The sequence below is a fragment of the Cyrtonyx montezumae genome, unplaced genomic scaffold (genome assembly GCF_038088225.1).
Source record: "Cyrtonyx montezumae isolate F1298 unplaced genomic scaffold, pur_monq_1.0 scaffold_16, whole genome shotgun sequence".
NCBI classification, from domain to species: Eukaryota; Metazoa; Chordata; class Aves; order Galliformes; family Odontophoridae; genus Cyrtonyx; species Cyrtonyx montezumae.
Genome location: NW_027071892.1, coordinates 3,724,469 through 3,747,964, shown reverse-complemented (window position 1 = coordinate 3,747,964; position 23,496 = coordinate 3,724,469). Strand labels below are relative to the sequence as shown.

At 36.6% G+C, this 23,496-nt stretch overlaps 1 protein-coding gene across 24 annotated transcripts in view; it reads left to right on the top strand.

Moving 5' to 3' along the window:
* RBFOX1 (RNA binding fox-1 homolog 1) overlaps positions 1-23,496 on the top strand; it is a 719,068-nt gene that overhangs the window by 489,403 nt on the left and 206,169 nt on the right. The window lies entirely within an intron of this gene.

Genomic DNA, 23,496 nt, shown 5'->3' with positions numbered 1-23,496 from the left:
GCAGAGTACACAGATCTCTGCAAAGGACAGTTAGTATTGAAAGCTTCTACACCCTCAATCTCTGCACGTGATTTTATATTTGCAAAAAGTATGCAGCCTTGGCCAGCCTCTGCTTCTGAATTGATTGGTGAGCTTCATCCTACATCTGCTTGCTTTTGTCACAGTGTCTGGTTGCAGATGTTGGAATAAGTGAAACTTACGCAGCCAAGAAAGGGCAGATATCTTGGATACATTTCTAGAAGCACTTTCGATAGACAATCATGTGTATTTACCCAGTTGCATATATTACTGTATCAGAGGTTTTTTTTATTCCTACTGAGAGCATGTATTTCATGAGATGATGAAAATGGAACCTTTGTGTTCTTGGAGAGAGAATGTATTTGTTTAAAGTAACTGATATATTGAATGTATGAAATCCATGTGAATTATGATACTTGCAAATGTGCAAGTAAAAAAAAAATGTTGCAAAAAGAAAGTTTGTTAATTAGAGTTATTTTTATTATTTGTGAGAAAGATAAAATCTCTTCTCTTCCTCTGTTCCACCTCTTGGATGAAACTGTAGGAGAAAAAATCACATGAAAGTGCAAACAGTAAATAAATAGCATTATGCCTTGTGCTTGGAGAGCTGTTATCTGACTTGGCACAGAAGAGGCACTGGCAGCTTCACAGGCTTTCAGCAATGCTGCCATGAGGAGTGAAGCAGGTACAGCCATCCAGCAACTGTGTGTGTTGCGGGCAGCAAAGCTGCTTCATATTAGAACTATCACACTGTTTCCTTGGCAAGTGAGACCAAAAAAATGCCATAGAGCATTATGTGGAAATCCAGGAAAAGCCTTCTTATCCTGCCCTTGGTTCACATCCCTGTTTTGCCATTTGATTCCCACAGGGTATCCCTTATGTCCAGATAAATAGTGAAGTCAGTTGGATGTCACGTGTGCAAAAGAGATCCATTTATGTGAGCACAGGACCACTGTCCTGTTGACAGTAGTTTTGTGTGTGTGTTGCTGTACTATCTTAGGTGTTGTCAGGATAAGCGTGTGAAATGTAGTTCTGTTTATCGTAACAATTACCAAGAGCAAAATCAAAACAACTGTTAGAAATTCATAGAAAAATGTTCTGTAGAATAACAGGTTAAATGTCTACATGTTGACTTCCATTTTTGTGCATTCTTTATAACTAGACATAAAACATTTGCAATTGCTCTGGATATATTTTATGTTAGGCCTATGATAAGATATTTTAAAAATACAAGTGTAATACATGAGATTATAATGTTGAACACTAAATTATTTATTGCGTTGCCTGGCTGAGGTGGCTCCGTTTCCATTTAGCAAGAGAGTTTTCCATAGGTATTACTATTATAAAAATTATTGATGATGAAATTACTAAGACTTTTCAGTAAATTACTTGAAAATTTTAAGTAGAAGAAAGTCATTTTTACGCAAAGTGTGCTACTTGAATTTAAAGATCAAAAAGATTGTCTGAATACAATCACTATTTTTTAAAGTACATTTAAAGTACACTTTTATTTTAGCCTTAGTGACAAGAAAAGCCGGAATATTTCTGAGGGCTTAAGCTTATATTCATTGTCAGAGACTTCAGTCAACTAATCTAACTCCCCTATTTTTCTTTCTTTGCTTATTTATTTGTGTGGTGGTAAAGGGAGACAGAAAAAAAAAAGGGAATAGATGGTGCTGGATTAACTGTTTTGACAAACTGGGAATTACTGTACTTTTATGTACATCATCAATCGTTCTAAATTTTCCATAAGGTATTTTGATTCTGTCTGATTTTCCATAACTGGTTTACTGGTATGTTGAACTGACAACTGGGAAAGTGGTAATCTGGAGACAGTTCCATTCTATTTTAGGGCCAAGTGAGAGATTTGCTTAGAATATGCTGTGAAAAGTGGTGGTGCAGACTGCTTCACAGCTGTGTCCTTACCAGTCTGTAAAATTTCTTGTCTTTGAGCTGTATGGGGAAGTGTTAGCAGTGAATAAATTCAGCATATTGGGAGATGCCAGTGTGTTAGGCTACCTACAGAATCTCACCTACTTTTTTTGGCAGTCCAGTTTTGCAAAATATTTTGTTGCGTAAGTTTACATGGAAAATACTTGTGTAATTCAGTTTTCACTTGAATGATACTTTACAAAAAGGGATGATTAGGTTTTTAGTTCTTCCCGTGATGCCTGAAATAGTCTTGTTGGATTGTAGAATTCAAACTAGTGGGATGGAATGAACGCCTTCGCTTTACACCGTGCTGCCTTTTTGAAATGCAGTAAGCAGATAATTTACCTCAGGTACAGATCTGCTTTGGCCTGCTGTAGCATACTGTGTTTGCAGGTAGCAAGGCTTTCCTACTACTGACTCTGCACTTCCCTATTCTTCTGTGAGTGAAGGACAAACATCATGTTACTGCAGCAGCTCTCCATCTGATTGTTCAATTGCTTTGTTTGGGAGAGAGTGTATCTACAATTTCTTCACTCTCCCTATATGAGTTGCCAAGTGTTTCTCTCTTCTGTATTGAAATGACCCCTGACACAATACCTGAGTGGAGTAGCACGTATGGTGATGCGTGGTCTGAATAACTTCACTTACAACAGCTTTCAGTTATTATTGTTGCTACCTCTGGAAATGCAGGGTTTCTTTTCCCCTCATATTATACATGGATGAAGTAATGTAGCCAAGATACAATCCCCCTGAATTGTCATTTGCTTAAGAATGTACAGGCTAAGTTGAAAGTCTTTTGAAATACCCGTAGAGGGGGAGAGTGGGGCAAAGACACAGCATCACTAATTAGGGCTTTGAATAGTATACTTCAGTGGGATGTTCTGATGCAGCAAGGAGCTGGGTAAGCCTGCAAGTTCATGGCTGCTTCTGCTGTGCTTTTAGAAGTGGAATAATTTACTCAGAGTAATTTCTCTTAGGACAGATTCTACTTATTTATTCATCTCCAAAATAAGGCAGAACTTCTAAGGTTTGTTTTCTTAAAACCTGCAGATAGAAATTACTTTCTAGGGGGAAAAAAAAAACCCAAACATTTTTCTAAAGTGTGTTTTTGGCAAAATACTCTGAAGTCTTAAATTTATTATTTTCCTCACAATCCTAAATTGAATGTTGTCTTTTAAACATGGGTAGATAATTGCAATGTTAGAATTCAGTGCCCAGTTTCTTTTTATTGCAGGAAGAAACAAGCAGAAGTAGATTAGTACTGTGGTTCCTTTTCTTCTTCTAACAGACGGAGATACATGAGCTAGATAACTTGGAGAACAACTAAATCCTCTTTAATTGTAATGGATTTATTAAATTAATAAGGAATGTGTTTATTTCATATAAATATTTTGAAGCTGAGAAGCAAGTAGAAGTCTCTTGTCTACATGTTCAAGAGTCAGAATGGTTCATATATTGGCTTTGTATGATTTTCTTTGATGTCCAGAGGTTTCTTTTCTTCTTTTCCCTCTTAGCCTCAGTATAATGCTGAATTAGAAATCTTGTGAATTCTTTCCTTAGAGAGAACTTCTCTCTGAGTTTGATTAAAGTGACAAGTTTCATTTGGATACTGAACTAGGTGCTTAAGGTGGGACCTGTTTTGTTCATCTGAAAGGAAGATTGGAGGCCTATGCTTTCCTGTGCTAAACAGTTCCCTATTCTCTAACACTGTTATCTATGTATTCTGTGATTGTAGACTTGCTTCATTTTAGATGATTGAAATTAGTGCTTGACCAGTTTTCTAATGTTAGATCTTGTCTGTGTAAACAGGAATAGACATCAATTTTGAATATTTTGAGAAATCTAGAAAAGCTTGTTTTTAATTAAGCTCACATTTGTGTATTCAAATTTGCCTTGGAATTCTTCTGAAAAACATAATCAGTTGAACCACAGCTTTGAAAATAAATTTACATTTGAGGCAGAGAGGAGTAAAGTTGTACAACTATTGAACACCATCTTAGAATGAAATTATTATAACTTCAGTTATTAAAAAAAGTTATTTAAAGGCATCAGAATATAGAGTGGTCAAGGATGCTGAGTGTATGTGCTGTGTGGATTTTAAGTTTGTGGTCCCTCAGAACTGTTCTTTTGCTTTTATTAAAAAAATTTCCCTTATTTTCCCTTAAATTCCTTAAAAGGATTTATAGAGGTTGCCTAAAATAGTTGATAACAAAGATAATTTTTCAAAGCTAATTCTGGAAGAAAGGAAATAGAAGGATCAGTTCCACCATATCATTGGTGTACTGGGAAGCTGTCTTGCTGGCTCTTGTGGTGACTTAGTTTGTAGACATATGTTATCAGAACATAGTTTTGAATATTGCTGATAGTGGAATGAAGATAAATCCATTGCAAGATTGTCAGAGTATCATTTTTAACTGAAAAACTTTGTTGGATCGAATGAAGTGAGTAGATGTTCTTTTTAATGCAGAAATGAATGTTGTTTTGTTGTTGTTTTTAATGCCTTCCTTCATGAAGGAACAGTTAAAATCAAGCATGGGGAAATATAACTGATGTTCATACACATTTCCCATCTCAAAATGTCGCCTTCTGGCCAAGGCAATTGTTAGGCACAATTAAGCCCAGTATATACATCCTGTGCTATAAGCTGAATCTGTGGAATATGTTCCCAACAGAGAAATGCAGGTTTGGACTGAAGAGAGTTTGTATGAACTTTCATCCACTGTAGATTTTTGAGAATCACTGTGTTAAAAAAGTGAGACCTGATTGACAGTTGTGTCTTTGCTCTCTTGCACTGTGTTGTAAACTGTATCTTTTAGAGCAACTTTCAATCCTTGAGAAAATTTCCTATGCTTTTCAGGGATGCTTGCACTTGAAATCTGATCTCTGAGTGACATTTGGTATTAAGTTGCCAATTCTCTTCAAGCTTGTGATATTATGCCATGTAGTGTTCCATATTCAGTGTAATTGTCACTGCAATCAGCTTTATGATGGCAATTCCTTGTGATGACTGCAGGCATACTATACTTTCCTGCTCTTTACATATTATGAATGCAATGTGAGTTACTTTTTCATTGTAGATGTATATTTGTTGGAAAGGAAGGAACGTCCTTCCTTGTTTTAGGACTGTGCATTTTTAAAATTGTGCGTGACATCTATTTATGCAGAGAGTGGGATTTACCATTTCAAATGATATGATAGCAACAACTGTTGAAAAAGATGCTGGGAACCACTCATATTTTGTGATATGTGTTGTTACTGAGTACATTATTGTTGATGTTCCCAAAAAGCATGCATTTCTGGTATCTCAAAAGTTTGTAGTGGTTGACTATTTTTGTTATATCAGAATATCTTAGGCACTATGAAAGTGCATTGACCTAAAAATGTCAGTAGGCGTTTTATACCTTTCTTCAGTAACTTTTTTTTTGTGGAAAAAGGAAAGTACATCACACTAGACGAAAATGCAAGACAGGCATTATTTTTTGTTATGTAATGCATGTCTTTTAATAATGTAGAAAGCTTTGTACTAGGTCTGTAAAAAGCATCTAATTTGCTTGGCCAATCAGTAAGTCTTTTGTCTGAAGTATACGTGATAACTTTAAAATCTTATTGTACTCTTATTTTTTTCTTATTTCTTATTTTTTATAGTAAGACACAAATGTGACTATACAGAGTCACAAAATTAATGAGAATCACCTCCTGACACTTTGTCGCAGCCTGCCCCAGTGGGGCCACCCAGAATAGGGGGCCCAGCCCCACATCCAGGCAGCTTACTGGGCACCACTGAGAAAAGCCTGGCTCCATTTTCTCTATAGCCTCTCTTCAGGTATTTGTGCACACTTAGGAGACCTATCTGGGGCTGAAAAGTCCTGACTCTCTTGGCCTTTCCTCATGTGAGAGATGATCCAGATCCTTAAGCATCTTAATGGCCCTTCACTGATCTCTCTCCAGTATGTCTTTGTGCCTTTTGTTTTGGGGGAGCCCGGTTTTGGACCCAGTAGTCCACTTTTCATCACTGGTGTTGAATGGAGAAAAAGAATTGCCGCCCTCAATGCTCTGGCAAATCTTTGTCTAATACAGTCCAGGGTATCATTAGCCTTCATTGGCTCATGTTCAACTTGGTGCCCACCAGGACTCCTGGGACCTTTCCTGCCTAGCTGCTTTCTAGCGGGGTACCCCCAGCGTGTGGTGGTTCCTCTCCAGATTCAGAGCATTGCACTTTTCCCTGTTGACCTTCATGAGTCCACTTCTCCCTGGGCACCTATTTGTTCTACCTGCCCAGGTCCCTCTGGATGGCAGCATGACCCTCTGACCTGTTAGCCACTCTTCCCAGTGTTTGACATCTGAAAACCTGCTGAAGTTAAACTCTTCAACATTGTTGATGAAGATGCTAAATGAGACTGGTCCAAGTATTGACCCCTGTTTGTTACTGACCTCCATCTGGACTTAGTGCTGCTGATCACTGCTCTCTGGGCTTAGCTGTTGAGGTAATTTTCAGACCACCTCGCTGTCTGATCATCCAGCCCCTATATTGACAGGTTGCTTGTTAGGATCTTATGGAAGAAGGTGTGAAAGGTCTTACTCTAGTGCAGGTAGACTGTATCTACTCCTCTCCTCTAGTTTTAACCAGACTCCTCATTTGACTGTGTAAAGGCTTATCAAATTTCTGAAACGTAACTTCCTGAGCTATGCTGACTAGCATACTCCTGGAGATTTTTCTTGTCTTTTATGTGTGTGGAGACGACTTCCAGGGCTAGCTGCTCCATTGTCTTTCTGGGAATTGAGATGAGGCTGATTCCATAATTGTCTCTAGCCTTAGTACTCCATACAGTATCAGTGTTAAATTCCTCTTTAAATGGATAGAAGTAGGGTTTAATGTCTTGTCTTTATTAATAGCAGAGATGGGAAGAAAGTTGGCCTGTAGATGCAGATTAAGATGTGTGGTTGCCTGTATTTCATAACTGCAAGAAAGTGAGAATTCACTGGCTTTCTGAAAAGTAAGTTTTGTTCTTATGAGAGAAAGCTCTTACGTTGTCAGTCCTCTTGAACTGGTGGAGACTTCTGCAGAATGTTTCTAGTAAGCCTTTGTCTTTACAAATGTAAGGCTAAAAGTAATTGTGATATTAAAACACATTCTGTACGTGACACAAAAGCAAGAAACATTGACTCTCTTTAAGCATCTGTGAAATGTATCCTCTACATGGTGTTCTTTCATCATCGGACTATTCCTGGTAGAAGGTTTTCCACTGCAGTGTTGTCTTTTGCATTGATATTGGTTGATGGTTAAAAAATAGTATGAAAAATTTTGAATAGAAGCCTTCCTTTAGCAAAGTAACAGCAGAGTGCTGATAAAGATGTTTGTATCATCTGGATTCCAATAAGAAATGAAAAAGGAAGAAGGTAGCCCAGTGTATCTTATTTTGTATGAGAGAGATTTTAGAATATTAATAAGTGTATGATATTGTGCTTCTGGATAGATGACTGAAGTTCTCATTTGAATTTTCAGTTTATTTTAGTTATTTTAGATGTTATAAGATGTTATTTTAGAACATCTTCCTTCCTGAAGTTTTGAAATTAAACTTGTGCACTGAAATACTTGAAAATGTTTTTAAGCCCTTATTTATTCTATTCTTCCTGGTTTCTGAGGGCTTTTTCTCTGATGCATCAATAAGTTGCCCAGTCCTTCATTTTCTTGGTACCTATCTATCAGGCTGTTGTTGTGATACGTTGTTTTATGTTTCTCATTTTCTGTATTCTGTCTGTACTTCCCCTCATTTTGTTGCTTTTATGTTTTTTTCTGTTACTCGAGACACTTCTTCACTAGAATGGCCTGAACTTTATTTTGCATTTTATTATTTATAATTATATTCTGTGTGCCTCACTTCAGTTCATTTTCAAAAAATATGATACGTGGCCCACAGCATAAAAATAGTTTGAGTTGGCAGACAGACACCTTCAGAGACAGATCCAAGATATATTTTTAGGGAACACTGTATACCAGCAAGCACTTAAAGTACTTGTGAAAATGCTTCTTGAGTATGACGCCTGTTAGCTCTTGAGATGATTCTCAAATGTACTATCTAAATTGCCATCCGTTTTGCTGTTAGCCCCCTAACCTAAAGATTAAAACAGATGTGTTCATTTCTCTGTGGTTATACTATACAGTGATACCACTGCATTGTTAATATTTATTGCATTTTGCACTTCGTTCTGTATGCTTGGATAATTCCCTTTAAGCAATGTGTTCCTTGGGGGCAAATGTAGGTAGAATTTACTTGTTGCTTTTTTTTTCTTCATTACATATAATTTGTGATTCAAGAATTCAGTGAAGTCATTAGCATTATTTAACCTCCACAATTTTATTTATTTTGAGATGAGGGAGGGTGGGGAGGACACCTTTCATTTTCTGTAATAGCTATGTTTTGGTCCTTATCAGGATAGGAGATTTTAAATATATTTACTGCTGCAGGAATAGAAAAGTCAAATAGAATATATGATGTTTTATAATGGATTTTTTTCTTATCTGAGGGGAGAACACGGTTAAAAATAGATTCTATAGTCTTTGATGAAAACCATTTCTCAAATCTAACAAAATGTATTTTTTGTTTTATTTTTTTTTAAGTTCAGAATCAAAGTGAATGTATACGTTTATATAAAAAAAAGTTTCTTGCTGTGAAGAGGGATTTCAGATTCACAGACTCAAAGATACTCAACCAGGGAGGATCTTTATGCTAATTCAGCTTGTCCTGTTGAATACACATGCTGCAGGATTTCTCTGAGACTGGCTGAAAACAGACATCTTGGAAGATATTTAATCTTGTTTTAAACATCCAAGTAATTTCAAATCCATCAGTTTCACTGATACCCTACTGAACTGTTTGAATGTTTAATTACCCTTGCAGTTAGGATATTGTGAGGCTCTATTTCTCTTTATTTTAGCCACTTGTTCCTGCTGTTTTCTTTGCCTGCAAGAATGAAAATGCAAAATAGCCACGAACAAATAAGAAAACTCAAGAACCAGCTCCAAGGAGAGATGTGTATATCACAGAAATAGATTAAAATTGGGAAGGAGGCATGTTATAGGATCGTGTAATCTGCTTCTCTGCCGGAAGGGAAGAGGAACTTTGCCTATGTCACTCCTGACTGATGTTTTCTGACCCTGTTCTGAAGATCTTGAATGACTGAGATTCAATCTTCTCCAGGCATATTGCACTTTCACTAGAGGCTTTTTCTTTCCTAGTGCCTGATTTGAAGTCTTTCATATTATAGTTTAACCCCACATGTTTGTTAATGTAGAGTGTACACAGAAGAAAATTATTTCCACCTGTTTCCTAGTGGCCCGTGGTCCATTTGAAGATGAGTATGCATGCATCAGCTTTCTCTTGTGTAGTAGCATCTTCATTCCTTCAATCTTTTCTTAGAGAGCTTTCCTTAACCTACTACAATTGCAAGACATTATAGATGAGATCTTTAGGTTCATGGAAGTATGTAAGCATGTAGTTTTTCTTTTTGAGGAAAATATGATGTAATGCATGGAGTAGGACTTTGCATCAGATTCCTGAAGTCTAACTAGGAAATGATACAATTTTGGTAGTAGATGCAGATACACAGTGGGGAAGTGGTGAGAGTTAACAATAAGTCATGAGACATTGAGCACTGTGAAGAATTAATTTATTTTGTTATTATTAAAAATAAATAAATAAGCATTATCACTCTGAGATTTAACACCCTATTAAAAAAAAAGAAAAAAAATTTCCTTGAGCAGCAGTAAACAAGACACAGTACAGTAGACTCAAATGATTTATAGAAGTTTGTAGCTTTTAAACATCTAATTTATTGAATCTATTTCTGAAACAGTGCTCAAAGAAATTGCAATCACGCAGCCTCTGTGTTTTTTGAAAACTGACAGTTGTAAAATAATCTATTTAAATAATCACCTCTGAAATTTTATCTGAGGTTTTTGACTGTCAAATTCTGTGAAGCAGGAGGAAAAAGATTTAAAGTATAGGCTAGCTAATTCCTTATCTCTGTGTATCCATTTCTTCATCAGCAACTCAACTGGGACCTAATTTTGAGAGGCTGCTGTGTGTGTGGCAGTGCTATTTTCTGTGCATTCTTTGGTGAAGCATATTATCTGCATTAGAACATCCAAAGAATAGGAGCAACACGTTTTTCTGTCTGGATATATTTAGTTGCAAAGGTGTCACAGTGCCCTGATCCCATATATTACAGAAAATGTGTGAGGAAAGCTCATTTTACTGCGTGGCATTGAAGACAGGAAATTTAACTACTGCATTGCAGAGCAGTATTCTTGTGCAGGCATTACACAAGATCAAAGTCTGGTATGTCCACTTTTCTCAGATGAAATAATTGCAGCTGTGACAGCAGAAAAGCCATGGTATAAGAGAAGAATGATCTTCTCCTAATAAGAAATGCAAACTCAGTGCACTGTGTAATGGCAGTGATATCTGATATTGATAACTAATTGTAGTAGCAAACAGTAAACAGAAAAGGCACACATACTTGAATGTTGAGTAATCAGCACTTAATTTTCCTTTTAAATTTGCTGCTGCTGTAATTTAGAGAATGATTATCTAAGCCATATGAACCTCTTCTTTTAAATTTTGGGGAAAAAAAAAGTGACAAAGTATGATACATGTGCTTTTCTGAGCTCCAGTGCTGTAAAGTCACGTGGTACAAATTACAGTTAATCCATATTTCCTTTGACAGCCTCCAGTAAAGGAAGGTATTTTGGCATGTGTCTAGATACATTCCTGGCCAAGAAGGCAATGAAATTACAGTAAAGCACATGCTCAAATGCTTTCCTGAATTGGGATCATAGTACTCATTTAAGTGTGATCACATTTTCTGTTTTCCCTTACTGTCATCTTGATGATAGGGTATGAAAATCTAAGGCAGGGTCCAAGAACAGTCTGTGATCAGGAAGCAGAAGATAAATGAATACAGCAAAACAGAGGGAAATGCTGAGAAGTTAAATAAACGAGTCTTAGCAATCTGGAATTTTCCTGGGTTTATTTGCATCACTTTATACAGAATACTGCAAAAATACCATACGTAATACATTTCTGTTATAGTGGGTATTTTTTGTTTTTGGGTTTTTTTGTTTTTTTTTTGGACTAGCTTACTTTTCTTTGGTTCATCACAAGAATCTTAATGTATTGAGGTGTGCTCCGCAGAAGATGAAGCCTCAGTGCAGGTAGTCCAGAGGAGCCTCACTGCCCTTCTTGAGGGCTGCCAGGTGTCTGTTGCCAGGTCTTGTTCATGTAGAATTTAGCAGGCAATCTTACAGCAGAGATCTTTCTCTCCTCTTACTGACCAGTACCCAGACACAAAAGAGAGCATCATTAAAGGTACATTTATAGAGGATGTATTTCATATCCTGTTCATATCACGGAAGAACAGAGGGGAATGTGGGTGTTACTTTTCTTTACATTTTCTAGGGATAACTAAGATGTTAGTCAATTAAAGCTGTTGTTATTTTCAGTGTAGCTTTTTCTTCCGTTTCCCTTTCTCCTTGTAATTTATCATTCTCTTTTCTTATGGTTTCCACATCAAATCCCATGTAAATAGGGGCTGATCCTTGTAATGTGGATAAAATCGGGAGTATAAAGATAGGATGTCTTTCAGTTTGCTTAATATGTTTTATATTTTTTCCTCATAGATAGATTTACATGCATGCTTGTTTAATTACACAAAAAAGATTTCTGTCTGGTTCATGTGAGGTAAGATCTGTTTCTCCTGTAGCCCAACAGGGATCACATATTTTCATTGCATGAGACTTGTCTCAACTGATGTCATCCTTTCAGGGACAGGTATTTAGGTAGCATTGTAGTACTGAAGTGCCCCAACAGTGGTGTAATGTGGAAAAATTGTGTAAAACTGTGGTCAGTTTTAAGCTGTGTGGACACGCAGGAATGCAGCTCAGGTTGCATTGAGATCATGAGTCGCTTTGTATGAAAATGTCCGAGACGTAAATATCACTAGAAATCAGGAAAAAAAACCTGAAGAGGTGAAGTGCTTGTAAAGATACTCGCCCTTTTCTCAATTGCTGTGTTTATTATCACCAGGATGTGCTTAAATTATGCTCTGTACTCAGTGAAGCTTTGCTGAAGAATGTCAGTCAGTAGTTACAAAGCTGTCAAGTGCTCTTCCCTAAGTTGAATTTACACCAGCACCTCAAGAAGAAATTAATAAAGTCTTGTTTCACTGCAGGTGCATAGCTAGTTTTTATAAACTATACATTAGTGATCTGAAGTACTTTTTTTTTTTTTTTTAAGTACAATTCCCTTTGGATTGCAAAACTAGCCTTTGCAGGATGAGGGGTACTTTAGTTTATATATATGTAGTTTATATGTATATTTTTTTTCTTATGGCAGACCTTCACTTTAGTGATATGTGAATTTACTCGCTTATTTATTATACCACTGATAGATTATTCTCACTTCTACTTAAATTTGACAAGCTGTGCAGTGCTAAACCTTGTTAAAATGGTGCAAAGGCCCAATTATAGGAACTACAAAGGCATGCAAAAGTAAGCAAAGAAAAAAAACATATAAAAGGATTAAAGATCAAAAATAGAACGATTCCAGAGAAACTGCATTAGGAGACATCAGGCAGGAAAACATGAAAGAATTAGAGTATGAAGAACAAAGTTTTACAGAGCTTCTGAAAGCCAACAAAAATATTTTAAAATTTGTAACTCTCTTTATTAGAATGAAGACAATTTTGGAAAAGTACATTTATTTCAATGTTGCAATGAACTGAACAGTTGAATTGTAGCCTTTGTTCATCTAGTTTATGGAGTTTGAGTTGGCAGAGTGGTGGTAACTGGCTTTCACCAAGGCCTTAGGAAACAGATTATACCTTTAATTTTAAGTGAAGTGCTATTTAAGATTTAGAAAGATTTTCAGGGCGGATTTACCCTAATGCATGCATTCCTGTGTTGAACATGTCAACTCTTTTATCCTCCTGAGGTTTTAAAACCATGTCTTTCCAGCTAATTCTCTTCGCCTTGTATAGTAGACATGGCATTACCCCTTGATCCCTACTCTTCTTCATATGAATAATTACTGCACTGAATCCATTTTCATTGCATAGGAAAAAAAAAAAAAAAGGGAGAACAGGGTAAATGAAAAATAATCCTTTCAGGAATAATTCATAGAGTTTTTTTCCATGTTCCTTGGAAGAAATAGGTGAAATACAGATGATAAATATATATTTTTATGTTATTCCCGAATTTCTCTATTTCCTACTGCTCTACGAAGGCAGCTCAGCACCACAGAGCCTTCCACCCACTGCTCCCCATAGGGAAACAATAGGAGAATAAAGGTAGAACTCATAGGTTGAGATGATTAAAAACAACCACACAAATACTACCCTGTTTAGTAAGATGGAAAAGAGAAATAACAGTAATCATATTTTGTGTGTGTATGTTATATATGTGTGTGTGTATATATATATACCCACATGTGTACACAAGTGAAGCACAATGCAGTTGCTCACCACATGCCAGTTTAGGGCAGCTGTACTGATTCTGTCCCTCGCTGGCAGGACAGCAGAAGAAGCTGGAAAGTTTTTCTGCAGCAGTGCTCAACAACTAGACCTTTGGAGTGTTATCAACATTGGTTTTCTCCTAGAGACAAAACATAGCATCATATCATATACTATGAAGAAAATCAACTGCCTCAGCTGAAAGCAAGACAGCTACATCCAACTCTTCTGCTGAAGTTGGCAGAACCAGTTTACCTAGTACTTATATGGGTCCTGATCACACTAGCTCCTGAACATCTTCTGACATTTAATAGACAATTGTAAGAGGACCTGCTTTAGTTGGAACATAAAATGCATCTTTGCACAAATCAATACTTGCTTGAATGTTTTTGGTCAGGGTGGAACCACGGTTCCGTAGCAGTTGATCTGAGCTTACTAATCAGGTTTTTCTTTGTATCTCATGAACCTGCTCAGGGTGTCAGTTTGGGAACCAATGAGAAGCACAGAGATTTTTGTAGAAGCGTGGACTGCTGGTTGAGGTGCAGAGCAGGCAGTCACTGCCTCTTCTCTGGGGTTGTTCTCCATGTAGCTGTTTCAGGATGGTTGAAGCCTGGGAGGGATACAAAGCAAGACAGATGGTTTCCCACAGACTTCCCCTCTAGCTCTTTCATCTTTCATCTAACTATTAATTCATCTGTTTGGATGGATATATTCACGCATGGAACCAAGATGAATAATAATGAGATTTTTAATAACTCCCTACATTTGCATTCCTTGTAACTCTTTACATGGTTCTAGCTGATTAAAATGAATCATTTACATAATTAACATATGGTTATAGTGTTGGCTTTAATATGCTGATTATCTCAGTACTTTTGTCTAGAGTCAATTGGATTCAAACTGTAACAATTGTTTGAAGTGAGAATAGTTTATTCCTGTGAGGGTTGATGAGTATTTGCCATGGGGCCTGATTAGAAATAGCACAACTGTCCAAGAAATTCTTTAATGTAAAGCATGTATTTAAGGGGGAAAAAAAAAGTCTATTACATCTGCTGTGTTTAGGTCAGGCTTTACAAATAGCTTTCTGTGGTTAGAGAGACTTCTGCCATCAGTTCTGTAGTGAAGTACAAATAAAATAACAAGTGTATTATTAAGAATGAATTGGGAATGCCAATGCAGGTCTAATTGTTTGTTATTTTGTAAAGGCTTTTTTTCTCTAAATAAGATTTAGGAATAATAACAAAATAAAAACTTGTGTTGCTTTATATGTCTTCTAAGTTAGGGTAGAATTATGAAAAAATTGCTCTGTTTTTTTAATCACTCAAAGTGTATTCAGTACTTTTACATTCTCTGGATTACCTACTTTTAAGAATGAGAGATTTTACATTTACATTTGTTCTTTTGTTTGTTTCCTGTTGGCATGTATGTGTACCAGGCGTCACTGAAGCAATTGCATTTTGGGAATTGGTGAAATATTTTCCTCATCTTGCTATTGCCCTTGATGGTGTGCTTAGATTCCTAATACAGAGACTGCTCAAAATCAGTAAAGAATTGTCTGTTTTTGTGGTTAGGTAACTAACACTTGTGTCAGTGAATGCTTTTTGAACGTTCATGAATATTTGAAGCAAATCTGTGTTAATTGCACTACTGTTGTCCACAATTAGTCTGTGGTAGACATGATTAATTGTAAAGAGCCCTGACGTTTATGCATAAAAGGCTTGAGGTCAAACAGAAATGGAGAAAAATGGCTGCTGCAGCATTGGCAGATGGAATGCTAATGCCTTTTGATTTGTACTGAGAATAATGATACTTCTACATCAATAGCAAATAATAGTCTTAGAACAGTAAAATATTCTTCTCCTCCTCTTTGCTTTCCTTTCTCTGTTTAACTTTCTTCCTTCCCACCCCAGGATAGCAGAGATACTAATTATTTTTACAGTGTAACCTTTAATTGACTTGGATACTTCTTTGTCAAATGATTTACTGGAAACCTGCATCAAATTGCTAGCTGGGAAAAGGCTATATCGATTTGCTTCTCTGAGGCAAAGTGTAATGGAAATGTATTCTGATGATAATTATGCATGCATTTTGAAGGAGGCTTCTTGATTCTGTGTTGGTGTATTTCCTATCAGTAAATGAACGCTCCATGTTCTTAGGACACAGTCTGTAACAACATTTTAGCATGCTTTGTAAGCACATTGAATGGTAAATAATTCAACGGATAGGAATTAAAACACTATGATTCTATCTTAATAATGTGCAGACCACATTCATAGAGTCATTACTAAGACAAGAATAAGAGTAGTCCACAGCTATTTGGATCCTCTTCCAGCTACACAAGCGTAATGTAATACTGAGGTCAGTACCCTGTAATGCTCTGGCTGGGTAGGGATACAGCAATCATTACGTGTTGCTTTTCCTAAGCCTCAGAATTCTTTAAGAATTAAGAGACCCTGATGGGTATTCCTTCTTAGAAAGCAACCATAGGTTTCCTTCACCATAAATGAACAAAGCACTGCGTTAACCTAAAGCTGTCTATGCATACGTGATACAGAGCAAACAAACTTCTGTGTACTTGGAGCAGAAGGAGTCATCTTCTAACTCTTCAGTGTTTGGTTTCTGTGTTCCTTTCATTAAAATTACTGTTAACCTAACTCTAAGGTCTAGATGAACTCACTAATCTGGTGAAACTCTGCTAATTTGTACCTGAAGTGAAAGTAGTGCTTACTGTAAAGGCTGAACAGAAGATAGCATTTTGTCATAAATGATCAATGCTTGAGTAATAATAATAAAGTCATCTTAGACAAACAGATTTCCCTGCCTTCATTTCTTGTGTTTTAATGAGCTTCAGGTTTTCATGCTTTTACTAATAGTACTTCTGTGGAAGTTAAGCTGAACCTTTCCAATACTCCATGTAAGGTTTTCTTTGTTCGTGTAAAACTTTGTTGAGAGCTTAATGGTACTTAATAGCTTCTATTTGAAGTGCAATGAAACTGCATTTTCTGCATGTTCTCAAACAAAATAATTTAAGTGAAACAGCTATAACCTAGTTTAAAAGGTTTTTTATTATTATTATTTTTAGTGTTACAAAGAAAACAAGCTTTTGTTTATTTAAAAATGTGCTACTTTGGCTATTTGCAATTATTTGCAGCACGGTTTCAGTATCTAGAATTTAGAGCAAGTGAATAGATAGCCTGGAAATGTAAGATGATATTCAGTATGTCTTTTTAGGATATTGGTTTTAAATCAGTCCCTGAAAATATTAATGCTACACTACAGCTTTTTAAGTGTTGGCAGTGCTAAGTGTTCCACTGTATCAGTCTTTCTAATGCTTTTGGTTAAGAACTGGGAGATGATTGTTTGCAGCAGTGTCTAAGAAATATTGAGGGTTGGTAATGGTCCTTTGCTAAATAGTTTGGGAATCACTTTTCTGTAAAAATCCCACAGAACAGTATTCCTCATTTAGCATTTTAGCCTGCTACTAGCATCAAACCAAAACCAAGCAACAAATGTTTGCATGCAACACAGCTTTATGTATTTCTTGCATAACTCTCAGTTCATAAAAGTGTTTTTACAGTAAACCAAAAATACATCTTTTGGTCATAAGCAGATAGCATGCTACCAGCTTCATTTATTTTTAAAAATAAATGAAATGAGAGAAATCAGCTCTATATGTAAATAGGAGGATATGATTATTTAGATATATATAATTAAGGGAAATGTGTTCTTTCTATGAGTACATTTTGAGTTGCTCTTTGACATTTGGTTATGTAGCCTGACACTAGGGTATAGTATTCTTTCAAAGCAGAATATATGGTACTGATCTCCAGTTCGCATGTAATAAATGCTGGACTGTGGATAGGAGATGGCCAAAAGAGAGTGCCTGGGCAAACCTTAATCTTTAATAAGGTTCAGAACTAGTCTATAACTGTCAAGGAATGACAGAAGAGCAGTGCTTTCAGCTTGCCTGCTCAGAATAGAAAATGGGGTCCTTTGACAGGCCAGAAAGGCTACTTTATTCTTTATTGGGTTTGGGGCTATTATTGTGCCTGCGTTATTTAGTTATTTGACATTTGTGAGTTGTTGGAGCAAAAGGAAGTCTGGTTATTAATGTGAAAGCAAAATGTGAAATGGATTTCTATGCTGAACATACATAGAAACCTCTTTCTCCTAAGCTTGGAAACAAAGATAAATGAATGCTGTTTGTTACTTAGAAATATAAAATGTTTTCATGCTAAAACAAAAAAGTAGCTATTGGAGATGAATATCTGCTTGTTTTGCTCTTCATTTGTACTTCTCCAGGTTTTCAACTGGATGAAAGAAACAATCCAAAAGTTGAGTGTTTAAGTTCTTTGAATCACAGTCTGCCTTCTAGAACTTAAACACTCAACTTCTGGAATAGGTAATAGTAATGGTAATAGGTAATGGTCTTGGTAATAGTTCCTTGTGTGTGCTCTGATATACTTTCCAATACTTCAGCTGGAAAAGTGACGCCTGTTTGTGATTGTGTTGCCACCTGTGTTTGAGTGCCAGCAGTCATTGGTCTGGGAGTGTGCAAAGACTGAGTCATGCTTCGATTGTACTCAGGACAGTTTCAGTTTCTGCCTTCTGAAGTATACGATTTAGTGTGATTTAGATGCCTATGTGCAGCAGTGCGTGCTGCCATCTTGGGATGTCTTTGCAGTTCTCTGTAAAATCCACAGAAGCAGCTCAGATGTTGCCTTCTTTGCTTGATGGATTCAAGCAAACTAGCTAGCCTTGAGGAATCCTGAATCTTGAAGAATTTTGGAAAAAAGGTTTGTCAACACTGCATTATAATGCGGTCATTTGAGTGTTTATATAAAAATATATGGTATTTCCTTTGCAGGAATATCAGAGGCTGTTAATAAGGTGTTGGGCTTTTTTGAAAGGTTTTAAGTTTAGATAAAGTAGCAAAATTAGAATTATTCAGAATGTTTTGGCCTGAAGTTTCAGAGCTGCTGATTTTTCAAACAAATGAGAATATCCATTCATTCTAAATACATACCAAGTGTGGGACAGGTGTACTAGCAGATGACATACCACCAAATTGCAATTTCAATCTTTCCAAGATCATATGAATCAAAAAACATCTTCTTAAATGTTTGTTTTATTTTGACTTCTTAGATGTGTGTATCAGAGTTCTGTAGGGGTTGATTTTTACTTAAAAGCACTCGATGCATCTTTAAATGTAGTCAATCTTTCTTTCTAAGGTTATCATTTAGGTAGGATCATAAGTGCCAGTGGTGGTGCTCTGTGGTGTCTTGATGCCATGTTATTAGATTCTGGGTCTTGAACAGTATTTTTAAGGCACTAAAAAGACTTGTTGAAATGTGGTTTATCTGCTGCTGGGGTGAAGCAATGCAGAATCACTGACTATTTTCATATAGACTTGTCTGCCAAATATGAATTGACTGAATTTTCTTAAATTTTCTCTTCGTGCAGTCTCAGGCGTGGTTATAAGTATGTTGACAAAAACATTGACCAAAAAAAAAACCTTGTCTGAACCAACGAGCAGTTTTACTTCTGCAGAACACTCTCCTGCTTCATAATTATAACTTCTTTTGAAGTAGTCACACTAGGAATTATCTGGGATATTTTTAAAGCAGTATCTAGTAGGAAGCTAGTTTCTAGGCTTTGTTTTCATGCAGATTTGCAGAATGTCAGCCTAAGGAGTTTACCAGGGAAATCCATGCAGAGAAGAACAGCATCTCACAAGTGATGCATATCCAGAGCATGTACATCTGGGCTGTAGTACTGCAGAATGATACAAATCTCAAACACACTTGAGTGCTTTTAAATTCACGGTCATCCTTGTTCTGCAGGAATGACTGGCAATGCTGTATGGAACGATTCATACAATAATTCCACTTTGAAGTGAGTAATAGGTACTGTTAAGAAGATATGTTTCTGTCCCTTCGGCAAAAACTCACCAGCAGCACTACTGTCTCAGCAGAGCATCACTGCTTCTTTTGTGCTTTTTACCTGCAAATACTGCACTACAAGAAAAGGGAGGAACTTACCACAGCTTCAGTTCTGCGTTATCTTGAGCTTTAACTTATGTTATGTAGCTGCAAGTTGAAAATGGCAGGCACAAGTTCTAAAAGAAAAGGCAGATACTCAACGTATGTTTCCAAACCAGAGACTTTATAGGGAACTTCCAGATGATTTTGCTAGCTTTTTTTTAATATACATTTGCCTCACCCATGTTGCTGGCTTTTTTCTTGGAATTTGGAAGTATTTGTTTGCTATGAGTGTGGTGAATTTATTCTCTTAGGGGTGATTTCGGACACATTGTTGTGTATGTAGTTGTCGGTGGACTTTTCATCTAATCTCATCATCATATTATTAAGTTAGAATCATGGCAATTTAAGTATGGCACTGTGCCATTTCAGACAGATGGGCATGGGCAGACAGCCAAAAACGCATGTTAAGGGCAGAAAACTTTTCAGCAGCCTTGTTTGGAAGTGTGAGTTTCTCAGCCCTTGTGTAGCATGGCTGTACATTCCCAATCTGTTTTTTTCCCTTGCTCATGTAGTGCTTTAAGGGCAGTATTTTGCCTAAAGAGAGACTAGGCTAGCCCTTAGACATGAGCTGGGTGCTCTTTGCAGAGCTTTTTTGTAGTCCCAAAGAAGCCTCCAAGGGGTGGTAAAATAGTGGGCCAGTTATCTGCTTGATTCACCTCTGAATTTAGTCAATCCATGCAAGAGGGTTATTTGAATCAGTATAAATGTAATGATGTTACTATTTCATAGACCACAGATATATTCTGTATATTGGCCACTGATTTTTTTTTTCAATCTGATACAGGCATTAACATTTCTTAATCCAGCCTAAATTAAAGTCTATTTTCCTTACTCTTGTTTAATGATTCCAACAAATTGCTTTAACAGAAACATTTTAATATTTTGCAACACGGCATAATTTAATTGCATACAAGAGATGTGTGCTTATGATCAGAAGAAATTACCAGTCAGCTAAGTCTGGTTGAGCAGCTGGGCATGGTTTGCATTTTAAATAGGTCGCCAATACTCACAGGCATTTAAAGTTTGGTGAGAAATGTTTTAATCGTTTCATCATTCTGATAATTTTTGCTGTACTTGAAAATCAGTCATTGATATCGTGTTGCATTTGGAAGTAAAAGTGGTTTAAGGTAATAATCTGAAGGTGGAACTACACTGTGAGATTTGCTAAATCTGTGCCCACATTCTGAAACTTACAGCTTTAGCTTTTAGTGTTCTGTGTGCTGACAGTAAAATCTTAGCAAATGAAATAAGTCTTTTTTAAACATCCCTGTATTAGTGTGAGTTTGCTTTCTGTAGTGGCACATACCTAACAGTTGCTTTTATACCCTGGTCTCATGCTCTTGTATGGGAGTCAGGTTCATCTTCATTTATCTTGACTTGAAGACTGTGGGTAAACAAGAGAGTAGAGTCATGTGATTGATGACTGTGCAGTGGAAAACACAAACTGTGCCTAAAGAAAGGCTTTTAGAGTAATTGTATTACTTCCTCTTATATTCACAAGTTACATTATCCAGAGAACTGCATGTCTTCTTGAGTCCATTCATCTCATTTGGTATCTTTTCTGTTTTGTTTTGTTTTTCCCCCTTCTATTTTTTAGTGTTGTAGAAGTTAAGAGGAGAGAAAAATCATATTTAACTTTTCTGTTAAGAGCTTCAGTGATACTGTGACATATCTAACATCATACCAAATTTCATTGTACAGTTCACAGAAAATTGGATTCTTTGAGCAATACTATTCTAATACATAAAACTAAAAGAGCTGAATCAGTTCTTTTCATAGTCTTAAAAGAAAGTGTAGGAATAAAATAAATTCCAGATAACAGCTGTGATTTAAGTGTGGCTCAACTTTTTTTTTTCTTTAAAATATATAGGCCAGAAGTCCAGAAGGGGCTATTTTAATCAGGTTTGACCTTCAACTTACGATGCCATTATGGAATCCATCTGTTTTGCTTCAGCAGCCACACTGCATTTTGTGCTAGTCTTTCCTTATCAGTTAAGTGGTGGAAATAAGGTAATGAACAACTGCGTCAGATAAGTTTCTTGGTGTCTGCACTGTATGTGGATTTATGGACAAAGGATGCACGCTTCACATGAGTTTGATATGATTGTGCTGTTAACGTTTGATCTAACTAGTAAAATGTAGGTAACAGGATGTAGGTAACAAAATGTAGGTACAAATGTAGGTAACAGGAAAAAATATAAGAATATATTTTCATGAAATTTGATTTCGTATTGCTTCACTAAACTGTAAAAGCTGATGCTTTTTAACGTTGTCTGTATCCACTTCCATTGTTGCCTGGTGTGTACATCAGCATTGCTCATGGAGTAGTCATAATGGTGTAACACCAAAACTCCTGCTACACTGTACTGAATGGAGTCCATTCAGGAACTTCATACAGCTATATCAGCTTACAAATTATTTTGCCTGCAATTTACTGCTAGACTTTGTGATGAGAAATGCATTCTTCCTTCTTCCACCAAACTGAAGGACAGAAACAAAACTAGAAACCAGATTTTAGTTTGTGTATAATGTAAGTAGTGTTTTTTGTCTGTTTGCATTATGGCCCTAGCTTTGCTATCATTATTTTCCCTTCTTCACATAGTTACACACGCTATATTGCTTAGGGAAATACTGGATTTGTTACTCACTTGAAAGGATATTTGTAGGGCAGGTTAAGAAACTTAAGTAGTTTCCATATTTAACTGGTGTCTTCAACTGATTCCTTCAAAGCAATCCCGTGCCTCAGATTGCTCGATTTTGGACTTGATTTTCTTCTCATGCAGGCAGTGTTTGTATTTCAAGTTAGCTGCGTCATCTTATGTAGATGATCTGCTTTAAGTAGCAGGACGTATTATTCTTGGGATAGAGAATCATACTCATTCTTCAGCAGGTGGGTGGAAATGCTCAGAGTGTAGGTAGAGGTTGCTAAGCTAGCAAGGATTTTTCTCCCAGATTGTAAGGTGGGGGTTGTTTCTGTCTTGTTTTCATTTGATTTTTCGTACATTAGAAAATGTTGAAAGGGACTGTGTAGTTGTTGTATGACTATTCCTACACAGATGAGCCTCTAGATTTTTTTTTTCCTACAAATGTTCCTTGTATTCTGTCTTTATCTGATTCCAATCTCCTCTGAACGCTTCCTATAGAAAGAACATTAGCTTTGCCTTCCCTCCTATCGCACCACAGAAGTTCAGCTGGTTCATAAAATATACAAACCCAGTGGGGTCTTGGGTACAGAGATGTGATAATCTCACTTGCCTGCTGCAGACCTTAAATGAATTGTGAAATTCTGCCTCTTAGGTGATGGTCGACACTCAGAGGGAGACTAGAGCGGTATTGGAAGCTGCAGTGCTAGTACTGTTTGCTCTGTACATGACTTCTAGCTGGGTGTATTTTTTTCTTGCTTTTAATAGATAGAAACTAAACCTCTCCATGGGTCACTTTTTCTGGGCAGCTCTATGTCATTATGTTCTGAGCTTTGGATACTCTTTCGCTATGTCTTTATCCCTGTGCAGCTCCATGAGGAGAAGGAGGCATTTCTTTCTTTTTCCTCTCCTAAAGATAACAAGTAGAGCTTCATTGAGTTAGCACTTCTAGCAGCACCTAGGGATTAGTGTTATCTCTAGAATTGTAATACAAGGGCTGATATTGTATCACGTTCTCTGTAACGTGTGACTGCAAAGGGAATTCCATCACCGTGTGAACTTTCTGCTGATGTCAGCATTTTTGCTGTCTTTTCCCACTGTATTTTCCTTCGGCGGCGGGAAGAATAGAGAGAGGTGATCTGAATGAGTGTCTCTAGGTTTGTGTAGAAAATGACAGTCAGCACTTGAGTCTGCAGTTTCATACGAACCATGTAGTAAACAGTCAGTTATAATGTTAAAAAGTGAAACATTTTTTCTGTGCTTACTGCCAATGCTTAAGATGTTTTTAATGTCACAGCCAGTTCTCAGAATAACTACTACTTAATATATTTGACCTAATGCCCAAATGTGGC